The 21,431-nt window shown below is 39.4% G+C and overlaps 1 long non-coding RNA gene across 1 annotated transcript; it reads left to right on the top strand.

The window, feature by feature from the left end:
* The first annotated feature begins 5,846 nt into the window (after positions 1-5,846).
* LOC120442378 lies at positions 5,847-15,441 on the top strand. The gene is made up of 6 exons (XR_005614692.1): positions 5,847-6,044; positions 7,511-7,561; positions 8,069-8,376; positions 11,458-11,532; positions 11,618-11,803; positions 14,187-15,441. It is a non-coding gene; the product is annotated as an uncharacterized LOC120442378 (long non-coding RNA).
* The last annotated feature ends 5,990 nt before the right edge of the window (positions 15,442-21,431 follow it).

Genomic DNA, 21,431 nt, shown 5'->3' with positions numbered 1-21,431 from the left:
TGCATATAAATTTCTCACCACAACTGTATGTTTTATGTGAATCTTGCCACAGTGAGAAGTGATAAATGCTTAAATCCTAACTATGTTTCCAAACAAACTACAACACTGCACTCTGACATCTAACAGTAATACGTAAGTGTAGAGCACCAGGAAAAAGCCCAAACCCTGCACAGTAGTACTGCTGCCAGTTTTAATCCCAAAGACAGCCACCACCCTGCAGGCCATTTCCTGAATTACCGTGGTAACTGTGTTGAGTGTGTAAAATCTATTGCCAAACTCAGGCACTTACTGATCTCTTACAGTCAGCAAGAAGCAAAACCCAGCAAGTCATCTGCAAGGCCCTACATGCTCAGAAACCAGCACTGCCACTACTTCACATCAACATCTAGGTCACTTCATGACACAGTTTAGAATTCCTTTTAACAGCCATTGAACTGGGAATGAATACAGCTCATGTCTTTTTGGCTGCAGCTCATTCGTTTACAGGTATAACTTGAGCAATGGAAAACATACATGCCTGCATGACCCACATCCTTTTCCTCCTACACGTCCTGTGAGAAAAGGAGAGTGAGCAGCCGGACTCAGCTGCAGGAGGAAAGTGAATACTCTCACAGGTGTTGACAGAACTTTATGTGGGGATAATATGAGACAGAAAAAACAAAGCACTCCTTACTTCAAATCCTCTACATTGCAAAGTTAGCCGTGTATTAGTTCATGAAAGAAGAGTAAACAGTGCTTGAGCTCTCATATTTATATGATGCTAAGAGGATCTAACTTTTAAGGTTTCGTATTTGAGACGAGATAGCCAAGGATGAGAGAAGAGTTATTTCATTATTGGCGTCATGGGTGTTGTGGAGGTTACTGAGCCCAGAAATTACATGAGCAGGAAATGGGAGGCCTAACAAAAGATGATGGTAAAAATGATAAAGAGGATGGAAGGTGTGAGCATAATACTAGAATCCTCAATGGACATCCTCCTTAGGATCAGGGTGTAGGCCAAAATAGTGGCTCCCAATCCTACTCTAACTCAGTTTTCAGTGTCTAAACAACATTAATGGCATAGAGAGAGAATTACAAAGGACAAAAGAAACCCCCCCTCACCATTATTGTCTGTAAGGAAATGCCTATAAAAGTCCATCAATTTTAAATCAATGACTATCATACCCTTGTATACAGGATATCCACATCCCAGATAATGGATATCCTGTTTAAGACTTCCTCTTACATCTCCCACTCATTGTTTAGGAATGCAGATACATTTAAAAAAGCTAATAAAATCCTTTAAAATTGTTGTGGGCTAATAGCTTAGAGCTTGTAGTTTTCCACTGCAGTGTTCTGCCTGTACACAAACTAAAGCCTGCTCAGACATGATTGTTCAATAGACGCTGGAGTATAAACGGATTATAAATGGACCGTAAACCATAAATCTTTCTGTATCAAAATCCGTGTCCTTTTCCAGCGGATTTATCTATAATTATATGCAGATATCTGTTGATCCTTTTCATAGTGTTTAAATACTTCCCTGACTCCCTGGGTGTTTTTCAGTGTGCTTCTTTTTCTAGTTACTTTTCTGTTTTATTTTAAAGGATTTCTTCCATTTTACCGCTTTCCTTAAGTTAAACAAGTGCTTTTTTTTCCTGTTGTGGAGAGAGGCAGTCGATCTGTACATGACTTGTACATCTCTGGTCCACTGAAAAATTTTGGTTTGGACCTCTTAAGAATGACAAGTCACATTTTGCCATGCTTTCAAATGGCCCCCAGCCCCTGTTACTCCAGCTGCAGCACCCGCTGAAGAATATTGATTTCTTTCACAACACATGTGATTATATATGAATTCAAACAATCATTCAATGTCACCACATTTGTCTGGTTACTGCCCTTTAGTCTCACATTACACTTCAAACCTACATTTTCCCTTTTTGTTTGTCAAACAATATCTGACCAGCATATCAAGCTCCTATAGTGGCTCACGCAATGTAAAGAGTGAATGACTTTAGTCTGATGGTCACAATGCGATTGAAAAAAATAACTCAAATTGAACAAAAAGGCTTTGAGAACAAAGAAGAAATTCAATCTGAAAATAGCATCCAGTGTTTCGCTGTAGGTCATGGGTCACGCAACATGTTTCCTCCAAGTGGTGTGAAACAGTGTGCAATCGGCTTTGAGATGTGTTTTCTCACCTTTAGTCATGTGTCAGAGGTATCACAGTGTCAGGGGTGATGCGTATTTATAACATTCAAATAAGTACACACGTCATTATTTATATAACTAAAACTAAACCAAAATGAAGAAGCAGTGTGTGAAAAACTAACAACAGCCTGTGATCCAATAACTTGTAGAACCACCTTTAGCAATAGTTTTCTGTATGACTTTATTAGTGTTTCACATCATTGTGGAGGAATTTTGGCCCACTCTTCTTCACAGCATTGCTTCAGTCCACTCCTGAGGTCCCACCACAGCGTTTCAGCCAGTTGCGTTCTGGACTTTGACTGAGTCATTGCAACACCTTCTGTTGCAGATTTTCTGCTATGCTTGGGATAATTTTACTATTGCATGATCCAGTTTTAAATAAATAACGATGCTATAAAACACGGTGTAATATGTCACGTCTTGTTGTCCATCCCTGGTTGTATTTATCTTATTTTCACACCAGCTAAGGACAAGATGATGGTTTATTATGTTTTGATATGGCAAGCATTAATTAATTGAAAGAGGATCTACTTTCTTTTTTTTACTTTTTATAAGATTGTGTAAGACTATTTCTGCACAACTGCACTTCACTCTGACCTAATCAGCTACCCTTGGGATTCCTTGTCTGGGTGCAGTATGTTCTGTTCTTGTACCTGGGAGCTTGGAGGATTTCATGTTTCATGTAATATATCCGAGTCGTTTTTTCCCTGAGTTTGCTCACTCTCACGCTTCATGTTAAGCCTTTCTCTCCGTGTTTCTATCATGAAGCATCACAGTGGGTTGAAAGTCATTCTGAATGAAACTTCCCCACGAATGCAAAGGGAACAGGTCACCTCACAGAGGAATTTTAGAAACATCACTTTGTAATGATTACTTTCGGGTATTGCTCATCTCCTCATGAAAGTACCACCACTGACAGTCATAACTCCAATTTAGAAACATTTTTGTGTGCGATTTATTTCCCTGCAGAGTTCTCACACAAGGCTAATGGAAACATCTGTTTGCCTCTCTGCTATTTGCCGATGATGTCGTCCTTTGGGCCACATCTGCAATCTCTGGTGTACACTTAAGAAGTTTACTGCTGTGTGTGAAGTCAGAATCACAATCACACAATCCGCTGTAACTATTATTGCCACAGTGAGGTAAAGAATAAACAAAGGCGGCAGCTGTGACCCGTTTGTTATTAGTTTGCGGCAGGAGTCCATCATCTTCAGTTTGACATGTGGCTTTCCTCTGGCTGTCTTGGCTAACAACAGATTTTTAACGTATTTTATGTAAAATCATAAACTGTTGGAGCTTATTGGCTCTTACATTATAGCCGATGTGCCAGGCCAAGTGGAAGTGCTTCAGGGGCGCCGCTTAGCCCTGACATAAAGCTGAAGCAAAATGCCCCGTCATGTTTCTGAGGTGCAGCACGTTTGGCAGCTGATCCACGGTGTGCACTGGCTTTCTAATTCAGCACTGGTTTTATAGACGTATCAGTGCAATCAAGCAGTCGACTGGGAAAAAAGTCAGTTGGGGTTCCACATTTTTTAGGACTCACGGTGATTAAAGCATTTTTGTTCAGAGCGCTATTTGTACTCACATCGAACCTGTATATTTAAAAAAAAAACACAAAAACAAATCTCGATGTTGAGGTTTTTCAATCTGTGGAAAATTACAGAGATATTTATGTCCATGTAATGAGAATGTTTTGTGTAGTAATTGTTTGAGTCACTGAATCATTCCCTAATATACTTTTTTTTTTAATTTCAAGCAGTTACAGTTATTACAAGTAATTAAACTGTTTATTAGCTGTAATCTGCAACTTCGAAACCTGTTCGACAGATGGGCTTTTAAGCAGCAAGTGTCTATAAATCTCCGTCACATAAACGTGATGGTTTTGTCTTAGAAAGGATTTGTTTTCATTTGTTTATGAGAGAAGTAAACCAAATTTCTAATGCCAACCTTATAAAGTCTGCGGTCGAGTAGTGTTTCATTATTTTTTCCTCTTTCAGCTCAGACTGTGAGGCAGGCACTGAGAAAAAATATTTATCTGTGTAGGCTCTAAGATAAAGTTTGATTTGCCAATTAAACAAATAAGCCAGGACCTATAAATTCTGAATACTGCTGATGAAAAATCCATTTTACTTTGCTATTCTGGCAGAAAATAAGTAATTTGATGGCAGTTTTTAAGCTCTGCAGAGAACCATGTAAGGATATTTCAGTCTGAGAGAAACTGATTGGAAACACCTGGTGGTAAGTGTATCAAACAGGCAGGTTGTCAGACTGTTCTGTTCTCATGGATGGACATGCCTTTTCTGAATAAATGCAACATGTGTATGTTATTCAATGAAAGTATCAGAGCTCCAGCTTGGGTCTCATTTCTAATGTCTCTGGACAAAGCCTCAGTCACACAGGCCCAGAGAAAGGAGGCAACCAGTCATTAGAGAATGTATTCCCAACCGACTGGCGAGTGGTTGCTGGCTGTCACCTGGTGAAATCAGCAATAATTAGGCTGCTACATCAACTCCAATTAAATTTATACAGCACATTTCATTACATGTAAACTCAATGTGCTTACCAACACTTAGATCTATTTCTGGGAACATTTAAAAGATCTGCACCTGATGGCCTGAGAGGTTTGACTGGTTGTAGAAACTCAGAGATGTACTTGTGAACATTCAACACTCGCCATTTGCTCTCCGAACTTGAAAAAGTGCAACACAAACTGGAAACAGAGAATGTTGGCCATCAAAATAAAAGTTTTTCCTTTAACAGTCTGTTTTCAATTTGAGCCCCACTTTTCACAATTTCACACAGTTTGCAGTCAAGTCGGTGTCTTCTATACAAACTGACAGGGATTACAACAACCTACGATTGAGCCACCGAAGCAGTTGCAAGGTGGTTTTTGGTGTAGCACTGTATACCTCTTTGCAACCAATTTCAAGATAACGATTCCAGCAACCATTCTCCAACTAGTTGCAGATTACACACCATTTCTTAGATGCCAGCGGTTGCCAGCAGGTCTCTAGGACTGGATGAATGGGTCTTTAGCAAGTTCGAACATTTAATACAAATCTTTAAACTGGATAGAAATTGCCTGCCTACTGCTTTTAAAAACACGTGCATATATGATTACTGTTTACAACAATGGAAACTGCATTCAAGTTGTTTTACTGTCTGGAGAATCTATGCATTTAGATCAAATTGTAATGAGCAATTAAACCGTCCTACCTTAAGTTTACATGCTTAACATCATGGCAAACTGGCAATAATAACACCAACTGAAGGATTGCTTGCTGCCACTGAGAGCTGAACTTTTAAAAACTTTTACAGTATAACGTTTATCATCAGTATTATTTCATAAGCAATTTGTCTAATGAATAAAACCTGAAACAAAAGCTGATACAACCGCATAAAAATGGTAGGACGTTGTAGAAAATGTGAATAAAATCAGGAAGCAATCATCTGCAAATCACTAAGACCCTATATTTAATTGAAGACGTAAGATTTAAATGACGATAGCACACAAACAAGATATTGGTTGCTAAAAAAAACAGAAAATCTTAATCTTTATTAAAGTGCAGCTGTACCTGTTAAAATTGTATTCACTGTAATACTGTGTGTGTGTGTGCGTGCTTTAAGGTGCAGATTCCTGGAAGACAGCACAGACAAGATGACCAGAGAGCCTGCACTTCAAAGCACAGAGAGGATGAAGTGTTTTGTCAACGAACTAACAGAGGACTCATAAAACCACAGCACCCTGCAGTGCGTTACTCAGACTGCTCTGCTGGTTTACTTCATAAAGCAGAGCTGCCTGACTGCATATGCTGATTAATGCCGCACGACGACTCTGCGAGCACATCAAAAAGGTCAGCTTTGTTTAAAATACTTCATGTGAACCCTTTCAGCGTAATCCATCATTGAAATGGTATGATGGTATATTGGGACCACTGTATATTCCCAAAGAAAAACTCCTTCGTTTCCAAAGTAAGGCTGTAAATTATTTAAAAACAAAACAGCCTCTGTGTATTTTCATCACTGAATGAATATAAAAGGTAGCAACAGTATCCTCACCTGTTGCCTTTTGAATTCCTGTTTTCAAGCCAGTCTTTCTGAATTTGTCCATTGCCGTGTTGCTATTGCTCGGTTAAGCTCATCCATAGACAGTATGGCAGCAATACACACAGATACATGCGAAATTGTGCTATATAACATATAAAGAAAACACTAGAATTTCACTCACTTCACTGTCACCTCTACAGCCAAGAGACTCCAGTAGAGCTGAGGCCCAGCAGATAGCTGTAAGTTGGGCCTACGAATGACCACGCCCTTGTCAATCAAATCTCAAAAAGTTGATTCAGTTCATCTGGATGTAGCGTTTTCAGTGGGAGAAACGTTTCATCACTCACAGAAGTGCTGAAGAAGTCGCATTGGAGTCGCATTGGAGGCGCATTGGGCGGCAAGTGTCTGCCAACATACTCGATCGGCTGCGGCTGCTTCGGCCTCATCCCATCGATGAAGGTCCTCCGCCATGTTGTACGGGGGCGGCCTGGTTTGCGTCTACCATGGGGAGGGTTCCATGTGATGGCAATCTTGGGCAGTCGATGTGGGGGTTGACGTGGAACATGACCTCCAAAGCGCACACGCCGCTCAGTCACAATGTCCTTGAGGGGACGTGTGGCAGTTCGACGGTGTACTTCTTCGTTGGTGACATGGTCCCGGTAGGAGACCCCCAGGATCCGTCTTAGCCATCGCTGCTGGGCCACATTGACTCTTTTGGCATGCATCAAGACTTGTCAATCAAACTTGCTGCAACCTTTACTTTTAGGTTTGACACTGACTAGATGATCAGTGTTACTGTAATGTTTGTAGTCTAGGCATATATACATATATATATATTTATATATATGTGCCCTCTCCTCCTCAACAGGTAGGCTGATCTGTAGGAAACTGCAAGAACATTGTGACACATTATTAACCTATATGCTTAAAAAACCCATTTTTGTATGTATCATCGTCCCCCTGCGAATGTGTTTGTTTCATGTCTCACTTTCATCATACACCGCCTGTACATAACTTACATTTTTTTTTATCCGCGATAGAATTTTGCTCGAATCACCACTAAATAGAAAATGAAAAATTAGAAATTAAGGCTTTAAGTATCACAGACATATCGCTTAAATGTACTATGTCCTTTTATTAGGTCTTTTAATGTTTCTTTTTAAATGACAGGTTATAGATAAAGTTTTTACCAGTGGTAATAAAAGGAAAACAGTTGTTTCACACATCCATCCATCCATCCATCCATCCATTCACTTCCGCTTATCCTTTACAGGGTCGCGGGGGCGCTGGAGCCTATCCCAGCTGTGTTAGGGCGAGAGGCGGGGTATGTATGACTTCTCAGATAGCAAATGAGTTATAGGAGATCTTTTTTCTTTGTAAATGTCTCATTTTAAGCTATGTGTTTTTTTCAGGTTTTTGCTCCATCCTTCAGGGATCTATAAAAATTATTTTAAACTACAATGACCCTGATATGCAGCCCTATAAAAATCTTCATTAGACCACAAACAGGCAGACCTCACTTACTAGTGTTTGTGAGTTGGATGACCTGGTTGCATAAACACCTGAAGAACATGTTTTAATTCACTTACAGTGAACACACAATCTTTATGTTGTAGTATGATTAGTACAGTTAGCCCCCCCCCCCAATTTAATACGTAAGTCCTGATTCCTTTAACACCATCACATAGACTAAGAAAAAATAATATAAAAAACCAAGCTGACGTGTAGAGACAAAGGAAAGCAATGACGACATCCATGTTCCATATTGCTGTTAACTTATTCCAGTATGTGTAGACTCGCATCGCTCAACATTTCCACTGCTATCTCCCAGGAGAAAAGCTGTTGTGTTACTCAGCCATCAGCGTGCTGTTGTCATGGACTGACTGGCCCAACGCTTCAACAACAGCCTTTCTGGAGGTTTACTCACAGCCAGATTGTAAAGGAGTCAGCAATCCAGCCCAGCCCCACCCTACTGGAGCCCACCATGTCTTTGATGGCAGAAAAACAGCCATCAAAGCAGAAAAACCACATTATCTTTCTCAGGCTTCCCTTCCAAGCTAGTGAGAGAGAGAGACTGTGTGAAGAGGGGAAAAAAGGCTGGGTTGTTACTGGAAGCAGAAAATAAAGAAGATACTGGAGGTGAGGTATCAGTGCTAGGACAGCCATCTGGGTTTTTTTGTTTTTTTTTTAAATTTGGTTTGTTGTGGCAACAGTAATCCAGATAGCTGTACCCCATCTAACATTTTAGCTTGTTAATGAAAAACAGGGTTTTTTTTGTCCTGTTGGGAATGTAGAGTTGATGTCACCTGGGTTTATCTGTTTTCAGCGGACAGTCTGGGTCTTACCTTGAGTTTGATTCAGAAACTGCTGTTGTTGAAAAGTACCTTTGGTGAAGTTTTGCTGAGTAACTAGAGCAAAGTAATGGACAACATGAGTATTTACTGATATTGCTGAGCAATTAGCAATAATGTCACTCTTACTATGTGTGGTTATTGACAGTTTACACCAATGAAAATGTCAGAAAATCCAGCGAGCAGTTCCTCTGACTCTTATAGTTCTTCTTTGTTAAACTCATGAAAGTGTAAAAGTGGCGCGTTACTGTGCTAAGCTAAGCTATTTGGAAAGCACGCTTTTCTCATCGGGTTTCTCTGTCACTGATTCCAGCTTTGTGGTATATTTTCGTAGGTGATTATATCAAGTTGTGGTCGCAACTAATGAAACACTCATGATAAAAGTGAAGTAACTGCAAGCATTCTTGCCTCAACACTCACACGTCTTTGAAAAAGTGAAATGATTCATTGACGTGTCTTTAGATCAAGGACCACATATTCACAGTAATAAAGTTATGTTTTCCAGACTTTCACTGAAGAAAAAAAATCGAAACACGAATGCAAACCTCTGTTGAAGACTTTTTAAATTTTACAGTATTATGCCAAAGTTTTAAAGTAGTCTTGAGCGATAGTTCTCCAGATCTTTCAGTGTTTTGGGGGGTTTTTTGGACATTGGTTGCTTTATCAAATATCACAAATTTTTAGCCCAGCCCATGTACCTGATCATTTTCAGGATAACATTGTGTGTTAAGTAACTTAAAACTGATGTATAAATTATTCAAGCATTACAAAAAGGCATCTAATTCATCTTCTTTTTTTAGGTACTTTGTTAGCCTGTTCCATAAAGACATATTGCTAACATTTCTTTAACTGAATCTGCAAAAAAAAAAAAAAAAAAAAGTTTGACAGACATAAAATAGTATAGTTTGAACTTTTGACAGTGTACCATCTATTCTTATATATATGGTAAGTTCAGAACAACAGTCTGATGGAAATCATGTTATTACCAGTCTGAAATCTTCTCCCTAATATTGCCTCTCAAATCCCTTTCACTCACTTTCAATCCAAAGATTTTCCAATTCAAATTTAGTTGGGGCTAAAACATAGAGTCTTTGCCCAGTTGCACAATATTTTGCAAAATGGTGCATGCACAAATTGAGAAAATGTGTTACACAACTAAGAGCGCTTTAAATTATCTGTGAAAATAAACTGAGTGCACTCAGGAGCAATTTGTGAGCTTGTAACATTGGTGGAGAAGTCCACCGATATTTGCGGTCCCTACTTTGGCTCCATCTGAGGAGAAATTTGAAAGAAGTAGCACAGAGTAAAACAAAATGCGTGACAAATGTGGCTCCGCACAAGAAAACACTTTACATATTTCTAATGAAAGACGATCTGCATTTGATCAGTGTTATTACTTGATAGTCAGATATATCACAAACACATGCTACTCTAGAAGGCATATGTTCACTCCAATATATGCAAAGAGCCTCAGCTTGACATCCCTCACTGAGCGATCAGAGCAGTTTGTTAACTTTAATAAAAGCCTTGGAAAATACAGAGCAGAGAGACATCAGGGGTGTTGGCTCTACATAGTTCAGAGTTTTCTCATTTGAAGTTAAGCTGAACTTTGTTCTCTAACTTTATGACTAAACTGGAGTATTTATCTTCATTAACACCAACTACATTTTTAATTAGGGACCTCATCTAATATTTATTCTGTAATAATCATTAATTAATATTTAGATCCATCAGTTAGATGTCTTAAAACTACTTGCCAGTCAGTTTTTAAGATGCAAATGGTGTATGGCGTGTATCTGTGTACAAAAGAATCACATGACCTGATGCATTCATTTATCGGATACTATTCAGAGGAAAAGAACCAGCTCACAGACACATGCACACTCTGTTTCTGACAAAGAAGCTAGTTAATAAAACAATTTGGAAAGTTTGCTGTTTCTTTAAGATGCTTGCTGTTGTCACCAATAACCACGAGTAAATCAACCAACAAAGAAAGCAAAATAAAGCTGTAACTGCAAACAGTTACAGTGTTCATATTAAACATGGTGAAAGTATGTGAAAGATCACTGTGAGGGAAAACCTCAGGCTTCATATTGCCCTAAAAGCTTGACTTCCATTGTTTTTTTCTACTCTCGAGCCAAGTTAACATCAGGCCGCCACAGATGAACTTATATGGTATTATCAAATTCCTTTTTGCAGGAACCAGCCATGGGCCAGCGAATCAGAATAAAACAGGCGTTTGGGGTGGGGTAAACACAAGCTAGAGGGAGAGAAGAAACTGAGGGGCTGCAAAAAGGGCTGTTAAAGATAAAGATACTCAAGTTGAGCCCAAGAATTTAAAAAAAAATACAGAGTTGGAGCATACTAGGGTACTTTTAAACTTTACCTGCTAATGGTGTAGTATTCACTAGATCTGAACAGATCCGCTCAACTGTGAATACGTCATATGGTAACTGTGCTTTAACCCAAACACACATTTTTCTTGCCTCCCAGCTCCCAAAAGTCTGAATCCACTATAGATCATTCAAACATAATCTTTCATTAAATACAAACCCGTAGACACAGCAGACATTTCTGTATACCAACACAACACCTGGCTTTAATAAAAAAGTTTAAGGCAAGAACCAGAAAGAGCACAATTGTCAAAAAAAAATGTTTGAACGTGTACTATATGAACATCTGTATGAGAAGGAAGGCTGACGTGCATTTTCATGTGTACGCATGGGCACCTTGACCCCGACTGTCAGTAAACATGCTCCTAGTATTGTTTTATGACTGGAGCTCCACAAGCTCAACACCTGTACAATAAATCACTAACTTCCTCGCGTAGGTATCACATAACCCAGCAGGACTTTACTGACATCCACAGAATTACCCATGGTGGAGGGCCTGACATGGGTGGCAGGAGTTGACTCACATGCTTGTCATAGATGGTGCTTCTCAGGTAAGGAAAACATCCATCCACTGTCTGTTGTCTATATAGGCTCGAGACAAAATGCTCCGAACCCTCTTCTTGGCAACTTCCTCAGCTCATCTAGGGGAAGACCAAGGAATTCGCCAAACTAGCCAAACGAGAGACATAATGTCTCCAACATGTCCTGGATCTGGCCCAGGGCTTCTTCCCAGTAGGTCATGCCTGAAGAAGCTCACCTATAAGCAGTAGAAGAGGCATCCGAGGGAGGTACCCGAACCATCTCTACTTACTCTCATTTTAAGTAAGTAAAGTAAGTTTTATTTATATAGCAGCAGTGTTTTTAACAAGAGGTTAAAGTATATATTTTGGAGCTTGCCAATTTAGTGCTCTGTATGTCAATATAAATTTTAAAACAAATTCTAAAATCAAATGGGAGCCAATGTAAAATGGAGTGGTGCGAGCCTGCTTGCTAGAGTGCGTTACGCCCCTTGCTCCAGCATTTGGTATCGCTTGGAGGTGCGAAAGAGATGATTTATATTAGCTAGTAAATAAGGTATTACACTAACGTATGTGATAAATGATATGTATGTGCAGTGCTTTTTTTTTTTATTTTAAAAAGGCAATTATTGGAGAGCCAGTCACTAATCCAGGATAAACAGTCAGCTATGGTGGAAAGGCTATCCAGCTGCTGAGACTTAAAAAACATATAGGAGAATATCATCGACAAAGAAATGGTAAGAAATGCCGGAAAATGATTGAATGACACAAGCTAAAGGAATGATGTAGAAGAGAAACGATTACGGATCGAAGACTAAACGTTGTGGAACTCCACATCAATAATATGTCTTTGTCAGGTTTATTGCTTCTGCTCAAATAAACCTATGGTATAATAACATTTCCCCCTTTCCAAAATAATGTTTTAAAGTAAGTTTAAAATCATGCTGATAGTGTTTATTTTAAAAAAAGGATAATTTTGCCTTTACGTTCATAAATGATTACCCCTTTCATAGTTAGTATTTACAAGGGTTAACCACAGCAAATAGATCCACATATCTGATTTAGCACAGATTTTTACACCAGACACCATTTGTGACACGACCTTCCCAGAACTTTTTTTGGCCCCGGTCTTAAAATACTCCACTGAAGCCTGTTTCATTGTTACTAAACCTTCAAAACTTCATTCAACAGACTGAATCTAAAAGCTGTAAATAATTACCACCTGACCTTTTTATATATTTGGTTCTAGTTCACTAGCTGAGCTAATTTGCCTTGTTGTTATTTTAAACCAGTTTGTAGTGTCTCCGTAGTGTACTGGTTTACACATTTGTCTAACACATGAAAGATTCCTGCTTCAAGACCTGAAGCAGACAGAATTGCCTGGAAGGTTTGCAAACTATATCAACTCAGTTACAGACCAAAGATCATTTTAAATTATATCTCTGCAGCTTTGGATACGGTGGCCCTGAGAGGCCAAACGGACTGCAACTTAAGAAAACACCAGCAATAAGAAAAACGCTGCAAAAGCACACAAAACACAACGGAAATAGGAAAAATGAAAACAGAAATAGGAAAAAACTGATTTCCAAAAGCACAAGGGAAGTGTTTCTGAGGAGACAATAACCCGACGGACCAGTTGCAGGAACCCAAAAAATGGTAGGCGTGTTTTACCATGATTCATATAATACTGATGATGGATTTTTAGGCTAATAGTTAGGCTAACACACTTACCTCTCATCTTTTCTTTCCTCAAAAAAACGATAGATCCTCCACTTCTTTTAAGTGTCTCTCAGCGCAATTCTTAGCATATTGTGGTTCCTGCATCTGGTCCGTCAGGTTATTGTCTCCCCAGAAACACTGGTGCTGGTGTTTTCTTAAGTTGCAGTCCGTTTTCACCTCTCAGGGCCACCTTATTTGTAACTATTCGGTATCTAAATATATAATATGTAGGTTAAGTGGCAACCAAAAACTGCAGTTCTCTAAATGGCCACTTGAGGCTGACTCCAGGCTTGTGTCAATCACTACAGATGGCCGTGTTAAAATGCCAAATTTTACTGTAGAAGTGATGACTTCATGATAACAGCACCGGTTGGGAATGTTTTGATAATTCACCCATTATTAAGGATGTATTAAGGAAAAAGTATTGCATGACTAGGGGTGTGGTCACTTGAAATTAAAGGTGGGTGCTGTTTGTCATGACTTTGCTCTTAGGCAGTTTTTCACTTTGTGGACTGTCTCCACTGAGGAAAAGTTGGCGTCACAATGGCTATATCCATTTAATTTGCTGATAAAGGTTAGTTTAAAACTATGCTAAGAAAAGTGACCGTATTGTTGTAGTTACTGAATAAGAGATGCTGTTTCTGGCCAAATGGATATGACAGAAAAAGAAACGTGTGAGTTTGATTCTGATTGCACAGAGTGGAGGTACACCAGTTCTTGTTTCCATACAGACAGTAGAAAGCATCCAGGGAAAAATGTATGTGAACACTTAAATAAATCAGACCAAACTTGAGGGTGATATGAGATCATGAAGTTTTATCTCAGCAATCACAGTCCAATCAGTGCCATGGGAGTGGGTCAGAGACACTTAAGGAGTGAAGACCAGCTAAAGCCTGCACGATAACATGAGGGGGAACACTGCATCCACTGCACTCATGTTTCTGGCTGTTTTTGCTTTGTTTTTGCAGACCCCATCCCTTCAGCTCAGAGTGTTCTGAATCGTGGCATGGAGCAACCTTCCAAAAAACAGGAGAAACATTTCAGAAAGTCCCTCTGTTTGGAGCCAAGTGTTAATGCAAACCCTTTGACTCTACAGGAGGCAGTGAGGAGGAGGAGGTGAAACCAACCCAAGCTGAAGAGCAGCACAGGCGAATGATATCACTTCTCTCTTCATTAGTCCGGCTTGCATGTGATCTCACCCTATATTCACAGAGATTAAATATCTATTTTGCATTAAGTCAGAGCACAACACATAATGTCAAAAGTTACTCTTTTAGAAGAAGCTGTTTATATACTCAAGTCTAAAGTGTAAAGAAATTAGCAGAAAAGAGAATCTTTTTTTCATCTAAAGTTTCATCCTAACCAAAAAAGGTAGGTTTTAAATATATTTTCTATTGTAACAGAAGAGCTAAAGGTTATTCCAAGCAATTTGGACAACTTTGGTGTTTCATCTGCTGCCAGAGTTTTCCAGTCAAAATGCTGGTAGCACCCACAAAGAGCTTTCTTAGTTTGGTCATGTCAGTATAGACCATATCTGTGAATTGAAGACTTACAGAGAAAAGGGGGACTTCAGTGCTGTAACACCCCACCCACTCCCACGCCCCTCCACTAGTGTGGTTGTTCTTTCTCATGTCAGCTTAATGTTTTGCATTCAACAGCTCTTGGCTGCTGCATTTAAAGCCAGAAAGATCACATGCGCTGTCATTTTCAGTAATAGATTTTGCCACTTTACTAAACACACACATCAGTCTGTTTATCATTGCAAAAGAACAGATTTGAATCATTGTAGTGTCCCACAAAGACTTGTGATCAAAATGTGATTGCTTTTTGCAAAATTAGACAGGACTTTTAACTTTATTCAAACTGCAGTTGCCATTTCGTTTGTAGTTTATTATGTCATCTGCAGCTTTTCAGGGGTTTATTTCTTGTTCAGTGAAGAAAATTTACTCTGTTTTGTCTTAGAACAAGTCAGTTAAAGTCAGGTTCAATGTCTGAAGTGGAAATGCAACAGCAGACATGTGATCATCACTGACCAGTTGAAGTTTGATTTTGTTAAACTTCATGATTGAGACTGTTTCTTCATATGAATGTAGATCCACAGAGAGGCATTTTCTCAGCATGTCTCATTATTTGTGGAAAATCCTCCTCTTTGAGAGAAGAATAAAAATCCAGCAGGCATACTGACTTGAAGTGCTCTGCCAGTGATGTAAAGTAAAAGTAAAGTGAAACAAACCGTCTGTGATTCAATGCGCGTGTCCTGATGAAGTTAACTACTACATGGTTAGTTTATTAACACTTACACAATATCTCCTCATGTATGAAACAATGCAAAAATAACAATTTCAACCACTTTATCTTTCATTCCCTTCAAAAGTCACTATTTTAACCTTAGATGTGAAGAGCTATCGATGGTTACACCTGCCAGTTTGTCCCATTTTAGCCCAAGACTATCCAAGCATGCAGTTACATCTATGAACAAAGTCCCTTTCATTGAGTGTATTGCTGCCAGCTTCTCTGTAATCAAAAACTCTAGATGAATAACTGGTCTCTGGTGCATACATCACAACTCTGGTCCAGAGCCAAGGAGAAAAAGTCAAAATTGCCCACTTCATTTCTCGATTGAAGCTCCAGATTTCCTGCAATGTCCTCGATCCATTTTGTTACAGACTTACTGGAGTTTCTGTAGAAGGGCACATTTCCAAATGTTTCTTTTTTCGGTGTATATTAGCACAACAGAGTCCACCAAACACTTTATGATAAACTCCTCGGGAAAAAAGTGGCTTATGGTTTACAGTAATTTTGTGGGAAATCATGCAATTGGTCTTGACTGCACCACCCCTGGATGTGTACAGCTCGGTAAAAAGCCCTTGTTGCTTTTGCAGATTTTTTTTTTTTTTTTAGCAAAGTTTCAGATGTCAATCCCCATTGTGCAACAGTCACGTTGTTGTGTTTCTCTGCATGTTTAGGTTCATAAAGGCAATTCAAGCTGTAATCTCTAAACACAGCAATCTGCTCTCCACAAACTAAGGTCACGGCTTTAGCTCTGACTTCACCACATAAATACTGAGAAGTCCATGTTTCAATAAAAACTCGACATTCTCAGGCTTTTTATTATTTATTTTTTGCATGTGTGTGATTTTCAGCGTTAGCGAACTCGCATCTCTCATAAATGTGTTGGCACTGACATCACAAACCTCAGACCCAAAACATTCATGGTAAAACTGCGTTCACTTGCACACATCTACATCCATAAATTGAAAAAAGCAACAACAACAAAACAGCAGTCATCTTAAAAATAAAAGAAACAAAGTAGTGTTGTGATTTACGAAAAATTGAGAAAGAAAAACAAGAAGTCATTTTCTATTGGGGAGTTTATCAAAGAGTGTTCTGTGGTTGAAATGGGACAAACATGATCTATAGCATTACTATCCATTTATGCTTATATCCTAATTATCCATTGACCTTAGGCAGGTCGGTCAGAGAGAAACAACTGACTGAATGTGACCCGACTGAATGTACAATGGCCACTTAAATACAATACAGTTTAATGTTTAGCTTAATGGCTTCTCCATATATCCTAAGAAATGCTATACAGCCAAAGCAAAAGTACACGTGAAAAACTAGTGATCAGATATACAAATAAGACTGATAAATGAAGTTCATTTCAAGACAGAAATCTTGGCCAAAAAATAAATAAATAAAATGAAATAACATTAATTATACAGACTGTGTGTCAATCATATTTGCGGGAAAGTTAAGAAATAGCAGGATCTGAACATAATTGTTTGCAGCCTTGTTCCAGGTATTTCATAGTGTTTGCCTCACACCTCAGGAGAGCAGTCACAGCCTAAATCCAATTATAACCATTTTCCAGAAGTCTCAAAGCCCCCATTAAGCCATCAGACCTCATTTGACGCAGGTCACTTAACAAACAGAAGTGTCAGGAGCCGACTGCTTGACTTCCACTCAGGTGTTGATAACGATATGATCTCAGCCATTTCTTGGGGTTACTGCAGATGGGTGAAGGGGTGGGCGTCAGGAATAGTCCTTTAATTAATGTTTAAACAGATTAAACAGGCGTCTGCAGCCACTTTTCAGATCACAGTGAAATTTTTGAAATGTAAATGAGTTTTAATGACAGCCAGACAGAATTTGTACGGCTTTTGTCTTTTTTTTCTTGATTGATATGAAACTGACTTGTTTGTCACCATTTACCAAGATGACCTCATTTCTGCTGTGCAGCGTCGTGCTGAGCTGCCTGGGGAAGGCTCAGGTAACAACTCCAAGGAAGTACCTGGGGAGCAATGCAGTCAAACGCCAAATCCAAGCCCAAAGAGGGGGGGGGGGTCTGTTTTGTAGCTGTCTTATCTGACTGATGACATTAAATGAAACTCCTAGATGTACTATTGCAGATATATTTTCACAGCATAAGAAGAAGTGTAATGCACAAAAGTTTTGGAGTTTCTGTGCTGCAGCTAAACAAGAGAATTATTTCATGATCAACTTATCTAAACCTCTTCTAGCCCCTTGTAACACTTTCTCAGGACATCTTACTCTGCACCACATTTTTGTTCTTCTAAACTAGCTGAGTGCAAGACTCCAATCTCTCATAATGTTAGCCCGAATCCCCCATACACTGATTTACACACTGTCCACACAGCTCGGTCTGCTCTCTGTCTGCACAGAGATCAGAATAATGACTTGCTGTGATTCCTGGATGCAGGTCAAATATGACTGCCTTTCCTGGGGCTGATATAGTGTCTGCCGTTTCAACACTCCTCATTGACCTCATACATGGCAGAAAAATAACAAGATTTCTTCTCTGTGCAGTGCATGTGAATTCTGATAAAGTGCAGAGTATTTTCTGAAGTGGCTACTGCGAGCATGCATTAAATTATAGAGCATTTTAACAAAGATCGCCTACTGAGAATTTTCAGTAATATTTGAAATCTTATTAAACTAATTCTATCTTTCCTTTTATATGGTATAATGAGCCATGAAGCGTTTTCACAAAAACTCAAAACCAGGCCTCTGTAACACTGTAACACTCTCTGTTTAAACAGAGAAGACTGCAACTATGAGCCTGGTCTTCGCCCAGGGCTTAAAAAAGCTACTTATTAAAATGACAGGTTTTACACTTCCTTTGAGCTACAGGCTGTATACTCTTAGGTAAAGAAAGTGTACTGAGGTGCGGTAAAAAGAAAAAAACTTTACGAGCATGTTTCATAATGTTCCGTTTTCAGGGGGCACCTTTTTCCCCCATCGAGCATTTACAGATGAAAAAGAGAATTCAAACTGACATGTTTCGTTTCATCGCCATGAGACCGTTGCAGTCTTGAATCTGCAATGTAATCTCCACATGAAAGCTGCAGTTTTTCTCTTTAATCTCTTATCAGCAGTTAAGACCATAATGTACAGATGTATAATTTTATGGCTATAGATGTGTAGCTATAACAACTATACATCTATCTGTATATCGAGCACAAAAGAGCAGATGGGCGACTAATGTTATGCACCAAAATACTGGAATACCAAAAACAGCACATTCTTTCACTGAGATTCAGAGAAATGGCTCTAGCGATCATTACCTTTTCAACTTGAAAAATTATAAGCATTTCCATTTCAACTGGGGAGAGTAATGACCTCTTAAGAAGAGCTATTCAACTGATTAGCACAAACAAAGAATTGCCTAAAGACCCCTGTTTGGCATGTGCCCCATACCCATAATTTCAAATCTCTTTCAAATAAAGACGATTGATCTTGGAGTAAAAGAGCTTAGATTCAGGATTCTAAGAAAGAAAAAGTCAACATAGGAAGCAAACGGAAGTAGCAGAAAAGCATGTAGTTTATTAGAAAATGTTAACTATAACAGGGGGGCAGGCTGACACTGACTGAATATAATGGGTAGTAATTATTTTAAAATGGGTGGAAGCACTATTTTTATACAGGTTGGACAGAAGGAACCATGGATACAAAAGCAGCTCTCAAAAGCTTTAACCTAGCTCTGCAAACTGTCCAAGGTGTACCTAAGTTGGATAAGCAGAAGTGGATGGATGGATGGATGGATGGATGGATGGATGGATGGATGGATGGATGGATGGATGGATGGATGGAGGGATGGATAGATGATGGATGGATGGATGGATGGATGGATGGATTGATGGATGGATGGATGGATGGTCGGATGGATGGATGGATGGATGGATAGATGGATGGATGGATGGTCGTATGGATGGATGGTCAGATGGATGGATGGTCGGATGGATGGATAGATGGATGGATGATGGATGGATGGATGGATGGATGGATGGATGGATGGATGGATGGTCAGATGGATGGTCGGATGGATGGATGGTCGGATGGATGGATGGATGGATGGATGGATGGATGGATGGTCGGATGGATGGATGGATGGATGGATGGATGGATGGATGGATGGTCGGATGGATGGATGGATGGATGGATGGATGGATGGATGGATGGTCGGATGGATGGATGGATGGGGTTGGTGGGAATAATCTTTTTGGCAACCATAAACCTGCTCCTGATGAACCTCCAGATAAACCACAGATAAGGTCAACAGTTGTTAGAGTTACCAGAACTCAGTGATAAATGCTTTGACTCACACAGTTGTTTCAAGTTGGGGTCACTATGAGGTCAACATCACCCTTTTCACTTTTCCCTTATCCATCGTATCATATTTCTCCTTTTTAGCCTGTTTTAAGTTTATAATCTCAGAAATGCATTCACAGCATTGTTGCCTACCACTATGACCGCTTCCATGCAACCTCTTTCCTTCTACTGGTCAAATAGTCAAATAAACTAGAAAAGGGGTGGAGTACAGGCAGTAGAATTGCTACTGGATAAAGTCATATAGCAAATGCAATTCTTTTCGAGAAAACAGATTTTTTTTGTAGTCTAAGTAGATGGAAGTAGGGCAGGGTGTGGGGTGTAAGAGTTCCTTAAAGGCTTCACTGCACATCTGCACTGTGCAGCAGAGGACACACCACTAACAGGAACCAGATTGGCTTCATTGCAAGGTCACGTACTACAATCAGCAGTTAGGCTTGCTCACGCCAAAAGATTAAATTCTGTGTCATACAAGACGTATTCTTACGTCATTGGATGTACGGGAAAATGGCAAAAGGAGTGATGTACAAAGATTTCACAAGAATGCTGATTTTAATTACAGATTGAGTTTGAAAACAAAGATTTAGCTTAAAGGTCAGGAAACACATTTGTTAGCTGGTCGTGTTCACCTGCTGTGGAATGTGGAATGTTTGCACAAATGTCCATGAGACTGTACATTAATCATTACAACACTGAAATTCCACTGTAAAACTGAGACAGTTCATGATGCTTCAGCAGCTGCTGGGCTTTTCTAACACTTTCTTAGCTGCGGTTGGTCATGCCTCATGTCACAACTATTGCAAACTCATAAAGAACATCTGTTATTTGGGACCATGGTGAATTATAATGAAGCTAATTTAATACATCGTCATTATCATCGTGTTACAGATATGAAACTCACAGCTTCTTTCTTAGGTACACCTTGCTGGTACCAGCTTCTACCTCATTTTGCCTTCAGAACTATGTTAATTTTTCATGGCATAGATTCAACAAGGTCCTGGAAACATTCTTTTTGGTGCATATTGACAAGATACTATCACGCTGCTGCACGTGCATGGTGTTAATCGTCTGCTCCACCACTACCTAACGGTGCTCTATTGGATTGAGATCTGGTGACTGTGGACACAACTCGAGCACAGTGAACTCAATGTCATGTTCAAGAAACTATTTTGAGATTATTTGAAATTTGTGACATTGACCACTGTGGTTTAAAGGGATGGACATGGTCAGCAACAATACTCAGGTAGGCTGTGGTATTCAAGTTGTACTCAGTTGGTTCTAATGAGCCTAAAGTGTGCCAAAACAGACATCCTGCACAACATTTTCGATCAAACACTGATCATAACATTATGACCACGTGCCTAATATTGTGGCAGTCCCTCTTTTGCTATCAAAACAAGCCTGACACATTGAGGCATGGACTTCACTAGACCCTGAACGTGTGCTGTGGTATCTGGCACTAAGAAGTTAGCAACAGATCCTGTAAGTCCTGTAAGTTGTGGGGCCTCCATGAATTGGACTTGCTTGTTCACCACATTCCCCAGATATTTGATTGGATTGAGAGCTGTAGAATTTGGTCAACA

The sequence above is a fragment of the Oreochromis aureus genome, linkage group 10 (genome assembly GCF_013358895.1).
Source record: "Oreochromis aureus strain Israel breed Guangdong linkage group 10, ZZ_aureus, whole genome shotgun sequence".
Lineage (NCBI taxonomy): Eukaryota > Metazoa > Chordata > Actinopteri > Cichliformes > Cichlidae > Oreochromis > Oreochromis aureus.
This window is presented reverse-complemented; position numbering and strand designations above follow the sequence as displayed.